The sequence below is a fragment of the Arachis hypogaea genome, chromosome 9 (assembly GCF_003086295.3).
Source record: "Arachis hypogaea cultivar Tifrunner chromosome 9, arahy.Tifrunner.gnm2.J5K5, whole genome shotgun sequence".
In the NCBI taxonomy this organism is placed as follows: domain Eukaryota; kingdom Viridiplantae; phylum Streptophyta; class Magnoliopsida; order Fabales; family Fabaceae; genus Arachis; species Arachis hypogaea.
In genome coordinates this window covers 52,285,361-52,303,241 of record NC_092044.1, presented here as the reverse complement: position 1 = coordinate 52,303,241, position 17,881 = coordinate 52,285,361, and positions in this window count along the sequence as shown.

Below are 17,881 nucleotides of genomic sequence, written 5' to 3'. Positions count from 1 at the left end.
CAAAGGAGAACCCTACAAAGAAGAAGTCGACAAAATGCTCGAGTTCGGCTTCACCATAAAAGGATCGAAATCCTAAAACTGAAGACTCGACCTGAAAACAGAATTCTTAGCTCGAGCAGGGGCACTGTTCATACCCTGGGTCGAGCTATTCGGCTCGGGATGTTCTACTGATAAGTCGACCGACCTCTTCAGGTCAGGACAATCCGACCTCTTCTCAGAGAGCTCGGCCAAATCTCCAGGAAAGCCTAAAAAGGGCCCAAATGGAGGACCGCGTCCCAAAACCCAAGTCAGCCCAAACCTACGGAGAGAAGGGCGGTTCCCTTGAAGATAAGATGACCTCAGTTGAAAGATAAAGATAAGATAAGATAACTAACTTATCTTATCTAAAAAGGTCGCTCTACACCATTATAAATACACTGGAGCACCTAGGTATAACTCATACTCTAATTCTACTAAAAACCTGCTTAATACCCTTGCTAACTTAAGCATTGGAGTCCCTTGCAGGTACCACCACCCTCCGGTGACGAAGCATCAGCACCATCATCAAGTCCAGCAAGTCGGACACATCAGCTCTGACCCGTACAGAAGATCTGATCCGAGATCGACCTACAATTTTAGGTAACCCTCGGAACAGGAATCAAATCTAAATGCTTATCCACCGTATCACCAACCCTATGAGCCATACATAGAACCACCGTCATTCTAACACCTATAATCACAAGAACCCATTGAATCACTACCTCCATACACACTACCTCAATATTCTCATCAATATAAACTACCTTCCATATGTGAGGACATTCTCCCAAATGATGAACCCTCCTTTTCTCCACAACCCTCAACGGAGGAAGCACTCCAAGTATTTCTCCAAGAGCAAGAAGAAGTTCAAACGAGGAAAGGAAACATCATGGCAATCTTAGCCAAAGATTTATCTCATTTAGCCTCACTACGTCTTGCAACAATCAAAGCACTTCCGTGGACGAATATAAGAAATCAACTTCAATTAAGGAGTGCGGGGTGGGAGAGAGTTTAGAACCTTAAGCTAAAGGAGAAGAATTGAGGCATGAGTTGCTACAAGTGGAGGATAAGGGCATTGAATTGAAAGGTGCGGTTAAGGTTTTTGGGGGAGTTGAGCAAGAAAGGGACCCCATCATTGAAGACTTTTGCACACCACCTAATGACCCTGTTGAGCTTGTTGAACCTTCTTCTGTTGGGTATGAAAGCAGTGTTGAGGAGGAATGTGCACAACCTCCAAGACACAACTTGAGGAAGGAAGTATATGTGGAAGAAGTCAGTAACCAAGAGGTGGAATTCATCGTGCAAGAATCCAAGAGAGTGACACCGTTCTGAGTGCAAATGGAGTAGGTAAAAATCTCTTCCCTGTACTTCACCGGCCTATATCAATATTCTCTCTTAGAGATGAATTACCAACTTATAATTCTTCTTTGGATGTTAAATGGTGGAGCAATGAATGTTGGTTGGCAAGGAGGCCCAGGCTTCATAAAAGGTAGCAACTCAAACTTGGAAGTTCAAAGATGGTGTAAAGATCCATGCAATGGAAGCAAGGCTAGGATTTGAAACTTTCACAAGCAATTAATGCCTTGGGCAATCAAAGGAGACCATCATTCTCACCAAGATATTGGATGGATGAATAAAATTTGGGACCCCAGAAATACACTTCAACAATCAACAATTTTGGAGTCTTACTACTTGTTTGGTATTTTTTGAAAGCTAGATGCGCATAAGTTGGGATCCCGGAGACCATTGGAAGTCCAAGCGTTGGTGAGAATTCAAGGAGGAATTGAAGTATAAGCCGCCTTGACAAGAGTCTCATCACCCGTCCAACTTAAGGACGTTAAAGAAAAGTGTTAGGTGGGAGATACCCCACCATGGTAACATCTTTCTAACTCCCTTATCTCTTTAGCATTTTTTACGATTCTTGCTTTTCTTAGTTAGCTTAGTTTGGTAGATTTATAGTGTTAATTTAGTATATATATGTTAGAATTGGTCTTGGAGGTTGAAAAACCATATGAAATATCATGTTTGGTGACTTAAGAGTCCTATATGCTTTCAAAATAGGGTCCTATGCATAGGCACACTACTGTCCGTACGCACATCATTTTCTAAGCCCTCTAGTTTGTGCGTATGCACACTATGGTGCGTGTGCACAATGTTTAAATCTTCCATGACTCATGCATACACACACTATTGAGCGTGCACATCCCAAAGATTCATCCCTCTAGTGCGTGCCTGCGCACCTAGTTGTGCATACAGACTCATGAAAAAAATTCTTTTGTGCGTACGCATCCTTGAATTCAAACTCTCTGGTTTGTGCCCGTTGGTGCACGAATCCCCACACCTTCGTACAACTGTACCAGCAAGTGCACTGGGTCGTCCAAATAATACCTGAGCGAGTCAAGGTCGATCCCACGAGGATTGTTGGTTTGAAGCAAGCTATAGTTATCCTGCAGGTCTTAGTCAAGCAGAATCAAGAGTTGATAGATAAATATTTGTGAGATTTAAACTAAGTTGGCATGTAAATAAAGAAAAAAGGAAATTAATAATAGGAATATATTGTAAATTAAAATCAGTAATAGGAATAAGGTAAAGGATTGGAGTTGCTTTGTCTTTCTGAATTAACTCTGGTATCACTGTCTTATTTGCTTGTGAGTGATCTCTTCTATGGCAGGCTGTATGTGATCAACGCCTTTATTGAGAGGTCATGAATGCTCCTCCAAATCTGAACCCCAGGGTTAGTGTGGATCCATCTCTGCTTGACGGTGAAGCTTGTACAGTCCACTCTCCTTAATGATCCTACTCAAAACGCCAAGGTCGGATATTCCAGATCAGAGAATACTGCATTATTGGGTTCTAGCCTCTACCACAGAGACCATAATCTCCTCGTAAATTGGCTAAACTGGTGTCTCGAGAAGTCCCCAACGAATTCATGGATTAGCCGTCTGAGAGATGTATGATTTAAGCTGGCGGTTAGTGCTTTCCACTAAAGTATTCACACGAACCCAAGTAGACACGGGTGTTTATCAAGCACGTTCATCTTAGTATGATGAACAGAGATGATTGTCACTGATCATCCTATTCACCATGTTGAAGTACGAATATACATCTTAGAATTAATTACACACGGATCGAAGAGAAATAGTAATACTTTTATTAATTCATAGGACTTAGCAGGGCTCCTCCTTTCAACCTAGGAGGTTTAAAAACTCATACTGAAAGGAAATACAATGTAAAACTTGAAAATATGCTAAATGATGTACGTCTCTGATGACAAGTCATCTTATACTAGTTTTACTAGCATTTTTTACTTGTTTCTATTAGGTTTTATGCATTTTCTTGCACAATAAGTAAGTGATTGGAGTGGAATTTCATATTTATCTTAACTCAATCAAACATTGTTGATTTTATACAAAATCATGATATTTATGCACAATTTTGTTAATTATTATGAATGACATAAAACCTCATGATTTCGGTGAGACTTTGATGGCATGTTTGATTGATGACAGGTGAAAAAATGAGAGGAACAAACAAAGAAGGAAGAAATGCAAGAGAAAGCTACGTTCACAAGTAACGCGCACTGGTGCACGAAATTGTGATCATCAACAATGGCGCCAAAGACTTGGAGCTCTCAAACGTGAATCACACTTTGTCACAACTTCGCACAACTAACCAGCAAGTGCACTGGGTCGTCCAGGTAATAAACCTTACGTGAGTAAGGGTCAATCCCACGGAGATTGTTGGTATGAAGCAAGCTATGGTCATCTTGTAAATCTCAGTTAGGCGGATTCAAATGGTTATGATGGTTTTCGAAAATAAAGATAAATAAAGCATAAAATAGAGATAGAGATACTTATGTAAATCATTGGTGGGAATTTCAGATAAGTGTATGGAGATGCTGTGTTCCTTCTGAATCTCTGCTTTCCTACTGCTTTCATCCAACCATTCTTACTCCTTTCTATGGCAAGCTGTATGTAGGGAGTCACCGTTGTCAATGGCTACTTCCCATCCTCTCAGTGAAAATGGTCCAAATGCTCTATCACAGCACGGCTAATCATCTGTTGGTTCTCGATCATGTCGGAAGAGGATCCATTGATCCTTTTGCGTCTGTCACTACGCCCAACGCTCGCGAGTTTGAAGCTCGTCACAGTCATCCCATCTCAGATCCTACTCAGAATACCACAGACAAGGTTTAGACTTTTCGGATCTTAGGAATGGCCGCCAATAATTCTAGCTTATGCCACGAAGATTCTGATTAAGGAATCTAAGTGATACGCGCTCAATCTAAGGTAGAACAGAAGTGGTTGTCAGGAACGCGTTCATTGGTGAGAATGATGATGAGTGTCACGGATCATCACATTCATCATGTTGAAGTGCAGCGAATATCTTAGAATAAGACTAAGCTGAATTGAATAGAAGAATAATAGTAATTGCATTAATACTTGAGGAACAGCAAAGCTCCATACCTTAATCTTTGGTGTGTAGAAACTCCACCGTTGAAAATACATAAGTGATGGTCTAGGCATGGCCGTGAGGCCAGACCCCAATGTCTAAGGACTAACAAAAATCAAAGATGTTCCAAAAGCTCGTCCAAAGATCAGACGCCTAGTACAATAGTAAAAAGTTCTATTTATACTAAACTAGCTACTAGGGTTTACAGAAATAAGTTTAAGTGCAGAAATCCACTTCCGGGACCCACTTTGGTGTGTGCTTGGGCTGAACTTGAGCTTTACACGTGCAGAGGCTTCTCCTGGGGTTAAACGCCAAGTTGTAACGTGTTTTTGGCGTATAACTCTGTTTGTGACATGTTTCTAGTGTTTTACTCCAGAATGCAGCATGGAACCGGCGTTGAACGCCAGTTTGCATCATCTAAACTCGAATAAAGTATAGACCATTATATATTGCTAGAAAGCCCTGGATGTCTACTTTCCAACGCAATTAAGAGCGCGCCATTTGAATTTCTGTAGCTCCAGAAAATCCATTTCGAGTGCAGGGAGGTCAGAATCCAACATCATCAGTGGTCCTTTTTTAGCCTGAATCAGATTTTTGCTCAGGTCCCTCAATTTCAGCCAGAAAATACTTGAAATCACAGAAAAAGACACAAACTCTTAGTAAAGTCCAGAAATGTGATTTTTTCATAAAAACTAATAAAAACATCCCTAAAAGTAGCTAGATTCTACTAAAAACTACCTAAAAATAATGCCAAAAAGCGTATAAATTATCTGCTCATCACACACGCGTACAAGGCGCTTACGCACAGGATGACACTATTGGAGATCCACGCGTACGCATGCATGGTGTGCACGCATGGAAGGAGGATCATCGTTCACCAGCAATGAACGCTACGTTCACTTTGAATGAGCTCCTGCGATACTTTCAGAATTGGAAATTGAATTTGGTCACCGATGTGCACACGTGCATGACACACACGTGTTAATGTGATGATAGTGGTGGTTGGCGCAAACGCGTACATGATGCTAGAGCACATAAGTGAAATTTTACCATCCACGCGCATGCGTGAGGAGCGTTCTTGTCGCGAACATAGCGTTCAGTTAATGAATGCTGCCAAGGGACGCGCACGCATGCAGATTACGCGCAAGCATGGATGAGACTGAAAATAGTATCGACGCGTACGCATGTGTTACACTTACGCGTCGATGGTGCAACAATGCAAGGGATGCGCACGCACATAGGACGCGGACGCGCCGGTGAATGAACGCTTTGTTCTCTTTGAGAATGCTACGTTCGCTTGATGCTGCATGGAAGTACCTGTTCTGACCCACTTCATCAAAGGCCAAAAAGCTCACTCCAAGTACTTGGATAGCTAAATTAGAAAGTGTATAAATAGAAGAAAATTTGATTTCATGAGGGAATTTCCTTTACACCCCATTTATACTTCTTCTTTTTAGTTCTTCTTTGGAGGTTTTCCTTGTGTTAGCAAGTAAATCTGAGTTTAATTTTTCTTTTCTGTTCTTCATCTTCTGCAATTTTTCTTTTCTATTTTGTGCTAGAGAAATGGTGAACTAAACCCCAATTTCATTAGGGAGAGGAGCCCTATCGTAATTTCCATGAATCAATGAAATTCTTCTTCTTCTCAATTCAATTTGGTAGCTTTTGGGTAACTTCTGTTTTGATTGTGATTCACTCCGGAAGAGGGTCTAATTCAGACAATGTGGGTGTGAGCCTCGAAAGGGGAATCACCTTCATTTAGATTGAAGCTCTATCCATCACTACTCTCTGGATCAACACCATTCGGGAGGAATTGAGATCCTGAGAAGTAGTGTGGCTCATAGATGAGAGATATGCACTTAACCTCTTCTCATGGTCACTAGATCAAAGAATTAGCAGGTTGATTATGATTAGAGAGATTGGGTCACCAAAGAATTGGGATCCAATCACTTTCAGTCTGCCATAGATCTATCAACATGATTGAGAAAGGAGTTGAGACCAAATTGATTCATGAAGGATTGCAATATCTCCAATCCCGGATGTATCATTTTCTTTGAATTTTTTCAACTTAGATCTCTCTGATTTTACTGCATTTTACATTGTTTATTTCTGTTTGTGTCCCAAACACCCAATTCCCCTTTATAATTCATGTAAATTTAAGCTTCCTTATCATTTAAGTTTCTGCAATTTAAATTTTCTACCCTTTAAGATTCAGTTATTTACTTTTCTTGCGATTCAAGATTCAGTCCTTTTAATTTCTTGCACTTTAAGTTTTAGTTAATTTAGCTTCTTGCCATTTACTTTTCAATCTCTCTACATTCTGCAATTTTAATTTCCTACAAATTTACCTTCTGTTAATCACAAATTATTCAAAGCACTACTTGCTAGCTTGACTAAATTCATCACCATACTAAAGTTGCTTAATCCATCAATTTCTGTGGGATCGACCTCATTTTTGTGAGTTATTATTACTTGATGCGACCCAGTACACTTGCCGGCTAGTTTGTGTGGAAATCTAATTTTTTACCCATCAAGTTTTTGGTGCCGTTGCCGGGGATTGATTTAGATTAACACTGATTAAGTAAGGTGATAATCTAGATTAAGCATTTTTCTTTATTTTTACTAAGCACACTAACTATTTGTGATTTTGTTTCTACTAACCATAACCTCACTCCAGCAACTGAGTGCCCTGCTTTTGTGTTTTTGGTTTGTTTGTGTTGTATGCCAGGAGGGAGAAGAGGTGAATCCACCTCTTTTGATTCTGAACCAAAGAGAACCTCCTTGAGATTGAGAAGAGAAGCAAGAGGGAATTGAGTGATTGGAGAAGAAGAATCATAAGAAGAAGACTAAGAAATAGAGGGTAACCTCCCTAATCCACCAGAGGATGTGGCTAACAACAATGGCCAGCCTCAGAGGAGAGTTTTAACATCTTTCATTTTTCCCAATCCAAGGAATTGTGGGAGTATTATTCTCACCCCAAATGTCCATGCAAATAATTTTGAGTTGAAGCCTCAACTCATTACCTTAGTGCAAAATAACTGTTCCTATGGAGGGAGTCTTCTTGAAGACCTGAACCAACACTTATCTGTCTTCCTGTGGGTATGTGAGACAGTGAAGACAAATAGTGGGAACCCGGATATTTACAAGCTGCTACTATTTCCATTCTCTTTAAGGGACAAGGCAACTCAATGGCTAGAAACGTTTCCCAAGGAAAGCATCAATAATTGGGATGATCTAGTAAGCAAATTCTTGGCTAAGTTCTACCCACCCCAAAGGATTATTAGATTAAAAATAGAAGTGCGGACCTTCACCCAAATGGTTGGAGAATCACTTTATGAAGCCTGGAAGAGGTACAAAGCTTTGATAAAAAAATTTCCCCCTAAAATGTTTAGTGAATGGGATAGATTGATGAATTTCTATGAGGGTTTGACTCTCAAAGCTCAAGAAACATTGGACTACTCTACTGGAGGTTCACTACAACTAATGAAGACAGCTGAAGAGGTCCAAAATCTCATAGATACTGTGACCAATGATCAGTATTTCTATGCTCATCAAAGGCAACACCAACTAGCTCCAAAGAAAGGTGTATTTGAACTTGAAGGTGTGGACACCATCTTGGCACAAAATAAGGCGATGCACCAACAAATTCAGCAAATGGAGATGATGGCAAAGAGGATAGATGGCCTTCAACTAGCAGCAGTAAGCACAACAAGTCAACCATCATCTGTGTGGGGACAACATGAAAAGAGCTATGAAGAGCAGCAATTTGAACAAGTCCAGTATGTGCACAACCAAGGTGTTGGACAAAATGAATTTCATGGAGACACTTACAGCCCCTCTTGGAGGAACCACCCCAATTTGAGGTGGAAAGAGAACCAAAACTCATGACAATGAAATTCAAACCAAAACAACTCTCGCAACATAAACCATCAAAACCATCAAGCTACTAACCAAAATCCATACAGAAAACCACAAAATAACGAACCCTCATCCACTTACTATCCACCAAATAACCCCTCCGCTAACCACAACAACTATCATCTACCATCTACATCCCACACTCAACGACTGCCACCCCAAGAATCCCAAAGAATCTCCAACTTGGAGATATTGATTGAGAAAATGATAAAGAATCAAGAAGCAACCAACAAGAATCATGAGGCTTCAATGAGGAATTTAGAGAGGCAAATTGGACAAATGTCCAAAAATCAAGCTGCGAGACCAACCAATACTTTCCTAAGTGATACCATTTTGAATTCCAAGGAAGAATGCAAGGAAATTCAACTTAGAAGTGGAAGGACATTGGAGAATGACAAAGTTGACGGCAAGAAGTAAATAGAGAAGCATGACCATGAGAATTCCAAGAAGGAAGAAGAGCCTCAAGTCTCAAAGAAAGGGAAGCAAGTCATGGAAAAGCAACCACAATTGGAGAAGGAAGTGGCTAAACCTCACACTCCTCCTCTGCTATACCCTCAGAGGCTAAAAAAGGAGCTCAAAGATCAACAATTTCTTAAGTTCTTAGAGGTCTTCAAGAAGCTGGAAATCAATCTCCCACTTGCTGAAGCATTGGAGCAAATGCCTTTATATGCAAAATTTCCTAAAGAACTCATTAATAAGAAGAGAAGTTGGAATGAAAAGGAGACAGTGATTCTGACACAAGAGTGTAGTGCAGTAATTCAAAAAGGTCTCCCACCAAAACTCAAAGATCTTGGGAGTTTCATCATATCATGCACCACAGGCAATAAGACTTTGGAAAAAGCTCTCTGTGATCTAGGTGCCAGCATGAATTTGATGCCTCTCTCACTAATGAAAAAGCTTGCCATAGAAGAAGTGAAGCCTACAAGAATGTCTTTGCAACTAGCCGATAAGTCACTTATCAGACCCAATGGAGTAGTAGAGACTCTCCTTGTTAAGGTAGAAAATTTCATATTTCCAAAAAATTTTGGGATCCTAGATTTGGATGAAGAGGGGAGTGATTCTATTATATTGGGAAGACTAATGAGAGAATTTTTATGCCGGTATAGAAATTAGTAATAAATCCAACCGTGAGTATAGTCTAATTGACATGCAAATTTCACATCAAACAATTCTAAAATCTATAACCGAGAGTATTAGTCCCGAGTCGTCCTCCCTAGGAATTGCCTTAGAATGCATGTCATTGATTAGGAAGTCTTTTATGGTTTTTGAGAGTTCGGTGTAAGAATTTAAGCTATCAACAATGAACAACAATCAATCAAGATAAAAGCCTTGGCTAAGGGTGAGCATTGGAAGTTCCATCATTATAGCTTTCATCAATTGTGACAACAATCAATCATTGCTTCACTTAATTGACCTCTAATCATGGAGAAAAGTCAAGTGAAAGTAATCAACTTGAGTCACAAGTCCTAAGGAAGTCTAGCTCTAGTGGCCTACAAGTTAATTAGCAATTCTCAATTGATAGTCAACATTTGATATTAACTATTCAAGTGTTTCTAACAACTCAACCCCTAAGCCAAGTAAGAGGAATCTACTCCATAGCTAGGGTTGTCGTTTCCTCAAACAATTGGTGTGCAATAGTAAGAGACATTATGAAATTAAGAAAAGGAATTGAATTCAAGCTATCTAACTCAAGCAAGCATCAAAAATCAAACAATTGAATGAAATTCTTCCCTTCATTGATCAAAAATCAAAGTAACAAAGTCACAAATCTAAGATCCAAAGTGAATGAATAAAAAAGAACACTAATTGAGAATAGGAGAGTAGATCTACAACTTGAATTAAAGTAAAAGTAAATTAGCAATTGATTTCACCAAAGGAATCCAAGAGAAATTGGAATGTAGAGAGAAAAATCCTAGAGAGAGGTGAGAGTTTCTCTTTCTACAAAATGTAACTAACTAAGAAAATATCTAAAAATGTGGGAATGAATGTGTATGGCATGTGGATCCTTCAATCCTTGGTCTTCTTATGCTTTTCCCGCCAGAATTTTGCTCTAAACAGGGTCTGTAACTGCCCTGAAATCACTGGTCACATTTTCTCTTTCAAAGTCACGTGCGGCATCGACACGTACACGTCGCTGCTTACACTCCAAGGCTTCATTTTTCCATGCTCCTTCCCTTTATGCATGCTTCCTCCCTCTCTTCTAAGCCATCCTTGCCCTATAAGCTCTGGAATCACTTAATACATGGATCACAACATCGAATGGTAATAGAGGAGGATTAAGATATACCAAATTCAATGTAAAAGAAGCATGTTTTCATCCATAAAGCACAATTGGGGAAGGAACACAAAATCATGCATTTTTATATGAATAAGTGTGAAAGACCATTGATAAAACCCTCAAAATTCATACAAGATAAACCCTAAAAATGGGGTTTATCAAATACCTTTCCTAACCACAATGAGAGCCATCATTGATGTGGAGAAAGGAGAAATGACTTTAAGGGCACATGATGAGCAGATCATTCTAAATGTCTTTAAGGAGTTGAAACATCCTGCTGGAAACAAAGATTGCATGAGAATTAAGGAGGAAGACTTAAATTGGAAGAAAATGCCCAAGGAATCATTCACCAACTCACCCTAGGAGCAGAAAAAGGACATTGAAGAAATATAAAAGGGTAATGAGGAAAAGAAGGCTGAGAAGGGACTACAAAAAGAGGTCACAAGATTGATCACTAAGAAGAAGGCCCCTGACGTGGAGCCAGCTACCAAGAAAGAAAGGCCAAACGAAAAGGAAGAAGAGTAGGAAAAGTCTCCAAAAGGGTGGAAAAACAAGAAAATCCCAACTAAAGGGTTCTTAGAGGGAGACAGAGTGAAGTTGATATACCAACAGTTGGAGACATCCTTACAGTCTGATGATTACTACACTGTCAATAGAATACTCTCATTAGAGCATGCAGAAATTGTTCATCAAAATACAGGAAGAAAGCTCACAGTGAGAGGGGATAGACTGAGGCACTATGATCATCAACCACCATAACAGAGAACCAATGTCAAGCTAGTGACATTAAAAGAGCGCTCCATGAGAGGCAGCCCATGATTTAATACTCTTGCTCCTATTTTAATATCAATAATTAATGGTTCTTCTAGCATGAACTTGAGTTTTGATGGGAAGGTTTGATGGCCGCATACATCATTTTAAAGCACATGTCTGATCCCTAAGTTTGGTGTGCCTAAAGACACTCTAAAATGGCTTTCCAAGCATGATGATCATATAACCATCTTAGGATATATACTCATTTATTTTATTGAAGTATATAGCCAAACATTAAGTTTGGTGTTCTACATGTCCTATGAGTTTCAAGAAAGTCACTTTTCCTCTAAAACTCAAGTTCATGAAGAGATAAACCTTGTCTTGCATCATTTTGTGAATTTATTTTGTTAAAATAGAAAATAAAATAATCCTTGAGATGAATAAACTAACAGTGACAACAATTAAAAATCTCATATGAATTATTTGATGTGAAACAAGTTTGGTGTCCACCAAAACTATGTGTACTTACAGGTGTCACGGTTAGTTATTCATATATAAGGAACACATAGCCAAACTTTTCAATTTCCTTCATATAGTCATTAATATTCACTTGCCCACCGCCACCTCTTTGAACTTAAATTTTGTTGTTTTGTTAGGGTGGATAAGTATGAAGAGAAGAAGATTGAGAGAAGTGACAGGCCTATGCTGTACAGTTAATTACAAGGGTGAATAGCATGTCACATGTTTTTGGAAATGGATCCTTGGGAAGCACAAATCTGCACAATGGTGGTGTTCATACCCTGGGTCGAGCTGCACGACTCGGGCTGACTAGAGACAAGTCGACCGACCTGTTCAGACCAGGACTATCCGACCTCTTCTCCAAGAGGTTAGCCAAACCTCTATAGAGGCCCAAGAAGGCCTAAACAGAGGAACACGACCAAAAATCCAAAAGCAGTCCAAGCTTAGAAAGATAAGGGCGATTCCCCTAAAAGATAAAGACGACTTCATTCAAAGATAAGATAAGATAACTATCTTATCTCCAGAAAGGTCACTCTACACAATTATAAATACACTGGAGCACCCAGGTATAACTCATACTCTGATTCTACTAAAAACCTGCTTAATACCCTTGTTAACTTAAGCATTGATGTCCCTTGCAGGTACCACCACCCTCTGGTGACGAAGGATTAGCACCACCACCAAGTCCAACAAGTCAGACACGGCGGCTCCGGTTACCATCATCAAGTCGGACATAATAGCTCTGACCAGTACAGAAGATCTCGTCCGAGATCGACCTATAGTTTCAGGTAACCCTCGGAACATTGGCGCCATTGTCGGGGAACCTGGAAGTCATCCCATCATCATGGCGGACAACCTTGACAACGACCATGACTCTAATATAGAAAACCAGACGCTACATAAGAACGTGGACACTACACCAAAGGATACTCCTCAACCAAACAAAGATAAGAGTCCACCAAACACACAAAATTATGGAGGCACTTAAAGCTCAACAAGATTGTCTCAAACAACTCGAAAAGGAGGCTGAGCACCAACGAGAAGCCGAGAAGGTCCTCCGAAGGGAAACTAGGCAGTGTAAAGATTCAGAGGACAAACTCTTAAAGCTTGAAGCCGATCTAAAAGCCAAGACTACCCAACCCAGTCATGGAGACAACCCCACAAAGATCAAGACCCATTCACCAAAGAGATTATGAAAGCCAAATTCTCCATCACAAGCTTTGATGACTTGGCCAGTAAGTTTCTTGCCAGATTCTCCATCCAGAAGGACAAAACTAAGCATGCCCCAAGCCGAATAAAGAGTCCAAGAAAAAAGAAGATTAGCATGGAGAGAAGATTAAAAAATACCACAACTACACCCCTCTCCGGGTGTCTCTTGTTGAAATATACCAAGAAGTATGCCACACTGAAAAGATCCCACCACCTCGCCCGCATAAAAGCAAAAAAGGAGGCAGAAATCGGATAAAATACTGCGAATACCACCGAATTTATGGACATCCCACTAACGAGTGCTTCGAATTGAAGAATGTCATAGAAAAATTGGTAAGAGATGGGAGATTAGATCGGTACCTAGCCAGTAAGATAGATGAGCCCAAAAAGAGAAGAAGAGACAAAAAGGTCGGACGAACTGAACGACCACCTCGCAAAAGACACCTCAAAGAAGTCTATCACATCGAGGGAGGAGAAGGAGCACCCGACCTCCCTACTATTACTTTCACTAAAGAGGACGCAGCTAGTGTCATCTCGAGACATGACAATCCCATGGTCATCACTATCATATTGGCCAACGTTAATCTCCACCGCACACTGGTGGAGCAAGGAAGCTCGGCTGACATGTTCTTGAAAACTGCCTTCGACAAACTCCGCCTGGAGGAAAAAAAGCTCATAGCATATCCGAATAGCTTATTCAGACTAAGAGACACTCCAATCCAACCACTTGGATACATCTGACTACACACAACCTTCGGAAAAGGAAACCAGTCAAGGACGCTCAGCATAGACTACATCGTGGTTGACGTGAGTTCGACCTATAATGCCCTGATAGGACGAACAACGCTAAATCAGCTCGCCGCAGTAGTCTCGACTCCACATCTATGCATGAAGTTCCCAACTACAGAAGGGATCGCTACGATAAAAGGAGACCAGAAAATAGTGCACCGCTGTTACAACGAAAGTCTGAACCTCAGAGGCAAAGGAGATGAAATCCACACCATCGAACTTGGGGGAGTTCAAGGTTGGGATGAACTTCGTCCGCAACCTGAAGGCGAGATAGAAAGAGTCTAAATCAGAGATGTCCCATATAAAACAACCAATATTGGCGCAATCTTAAAAGGAAACGTAAAGGAGTCCCTCATACAGTTCCTAAAAGATAATGTCGACCTCTTCGCATGGAAGGCTGCAGACATGCTTGGCATAAACCCAAAGCTAATGTGCCATAAGCTGGCAGGGTATCCAGGATCTTGGCCAGTACAGCAGATGCGTAAAAAGCTCAGACCAAAAAGATCCCAAGTTGTGGAGGAACAGGTACAAGTCCTACTAGAGGCAGGATTCATAAGAGAAGTCAAGTACCCACTATGGCTAGCCAACGTCGTCTTGGTGAAAGAATGAAATGGGAAATGGCGGATGTGCACAGATTACACCGATCTCAACAAAGCTTGCCCCAAAGATCCTTATCCACTCCAAAGTATCGATGCTCTGGTGGATGCCTCCTCCGGATACAAATACCTCTCATTCATGGATGCCTATTTGGGATACAATCAAATACCGATGTACCTACCTGATCAAGAAAAAACCTCATTCTTAACTCCAAAAGCAAACTACTGCTACGTCGTCATGCCGTTTGGACTCAAAAATGCAGGAGCCACCTATCAAAGATTGATGAATAAAGTCTTCGCAGACCATGTCGGGAAACTCATGGAGGTATATGTGGACGACATGTTAGTAAAAACACAAAGCAAATAATCATTACTGTCTGATCTCGCCCAAGTGTTCAATACCATAAGAAAGCATGGCATGCGACTAACCCTGAAAAATGTACCTTCGCAGTAGAAGCTTGCAAATTCTTGGGTTTCATGCTCACACAAAGAGGAATTGAAGCAAACCCAGAAAAGTGCCGGGCCATACTCGACATGAAAAGTCCGACATGTGTCAAAGAAGTACAACAGCTCAATGAGCGACTGGCAACCTTGTCCAGATTCCTAGCCGGATTAGCCATAAGATCTCTCCCCTTCTACGCCACACTAAAGAAGGGAAACAAGTTCGAATGGACATCAGAGTGCGAGCAAGCCTTCTAGGAATTCAAAAGATTCCTGGGACAACCACCCATTCTTACCCGACCACGGGAAGGAGAAACACTTATATTATACCTCGCAGTAGGAAGTCGGGCGATAGCCTCGGCACTAGTTAGAGAGGACGAACGTAGACAACAACCTATATACTTCATCAGTAAAGCACTACAAGGGTCCAAACTTAGCTATCAAAAGATAGAAAAATTCTCATACGCTCTCATATTAACCTCTCGACGACTTCGCCCATACTTCCAGGCTCACACCATCAAAGTCTGGACCAACCAGCCCATAAAAGGCATTCTGTAAAAAGCAGATTTAGTAGGGAGAATCCTACAGTGGGCAGTCGAGTTGTCCGAATTCGATCTTCAATACGAAGCTCAGACAACCATCAAATAACAGTATCTGGCCGACTTTATTGTAGAGTATACTGACACCCCGAAAATCCCTACAAATTGGAATCTATTTGTAGATAGCTCTTCAAATAAAACCGAGAATGGAGCAGGTGTAATAATAGAAGGTAATCAAGGAACTCAAATCGAACTCTCCCTATAATTCGAGTTCCCTGCTTCCAATAATCAGGCTGAGTATGAGGCGCTATTGGTTGGTTTGAAGCTGGCTAAAGAAGTCGGAGCCCAAAAACTTATCATCTTTAGCGATTCACAGGTTGTCACCTCGCAAATAGCAGGGACCTACCAAGCCAAAGATCATGCTATGAAAAATTACCTGGACAAAACCAGGGAAAAACTCGGACAATTCCAGGAATGTGAGATCCGACATATACCTCGGGAACAGAATGCTCGAGCTGATGCACTCTCAAAATTAGCCAGCACCAAACCAAAGGGCAATAATAGAAGCCTCATCTAGGAAATTCTGCAGAACCCGTCAATCTTATAAGAAGAAAAAATTCTCGCCATATCGGGTCAGGATCAAGATCGGATAACTCCCATAATCAGCTACCTCAAATCAGAGATACTCTCTACAGATAAGAAGGAGGCAAAGAGGCTAAAGCGGGAGTCACAGTATTACACTATCATAAATAACATCCTATATAAGAGAGGGATTTTGACACCTCTACTAAAATGTGTGCCGGCCTCTAACACAAAAGAGGTCTTAGAAGAAATACACAATGGCACATGTGGCAATGATCTCGGAGCACGAGCTCTTGCTAAGAAAGTACTCCGAGCCGGATTCTTTTGGCCGACTTTACAAAATGAAGCCAACATGTTCGTTAAGACATGTCCACCATGTCAGAAGCATGCTAACTTCTACATCGTGCCACCAAAAGAACTCATCAGTGTAACATCACCTTGGCCATTTGCAAAGTGGGGACTCGACCTCCTCGGGCCCTTCCCCCAAGGATCGGGACAGGTCAAATTCCTTATTGTAGGGGTGGATTATTTCACAAAATGGATTGAGGCAGAGCTCCTAGCCAATGCCACTGCCCAAAGAATTTGGAAATTCCTATATAGTAACATTGTCACGAGGTTTAGGGTTCCTTACTCCATCACCACATACAATGGCACTCAATTCACAGACGCAGGCTTTAGAAAGTTGGTAGCCGATTTGAAGATAAAGCACCAATTCACATCCGTAGAACACCCGCAGGCAAATGGACAAGTAGAAGCTGCCAATAAAGTCATACTAGCCGGGTTAAAACGGAGGCTACAGGATGCAAAGGGAGCCTGGGCTGAAGAGCTTCCACAAGTCCTATGGGCATATCAGACAACTCCACACTCCACCACAAAGGAATCACCCTTCCGATTGGCTTATAGAATGGAGGCAATGATACCGGTAGAAGTTGAAGAAAGATCTCCCAGAACGATCCTCTACAGTGAAGAAGCTAACTCCCAACTTCAGATGAAAGAGCTCAATCTACTCTCTGATGTCTGAGAAAGTGCTCGGATCAGAGAAGAAATGCTAAAACGCCGCATGGCCTTAAGATACAATTGAAAGGTAGTGTAGCAAAGCTTCACCAACAATGACCTCATCCTAATCCGAAATGATATCGGAACAAGTCGACCCGGAGAAGGAAAGCTAGCGGCTAACTGGAAAGGACCCTACCGAGTCACAGAGGTATTGGGAAAAGGCTACTACAAAGTGTCCGAACTCGAGGGGCGAGAGCTACCAAGAGCATGGCACGCCTGCAACCGAAGAAGATATTATAGTTAAAAAGTAATTAAAAGATCTTAGGACAAATGTGCACTTTTTTTCCTGAAAAAGGTTTTTTAATGAGGTGCCAAGCCAAGATCTGAAAATTACCTGACCTAAATAGGGTAAGTACCCACATGTCTATACTTTCATATTTTCTATTTTTGAATAAAAGCTTTTTCAGATTTTCCACAAATTCTCTTTATCAAGACGCATTAATCTGAAATGCAAAATTCATCATTCGATTATAAAACTACAGATCGGCAAAAGTGAAAACAAAATTCACTGCTCGATCACGATAATGTCGACAAAGATGAAAACTGAATTCATCAAAGGTCAGGCCAAGTGAGGATCAAAATCGGCAAGATGAAAAGCGACATAAATAGAATAATGCAAGAAGTTATAAAAAGCGATCCATGAATAGACACCTGACGAGGTATGAAACAAAAAATGGATTGCTAGAAATAACTTAGAATGGACCGACATAAAAGAAGTCGAACTAGATCAAAGC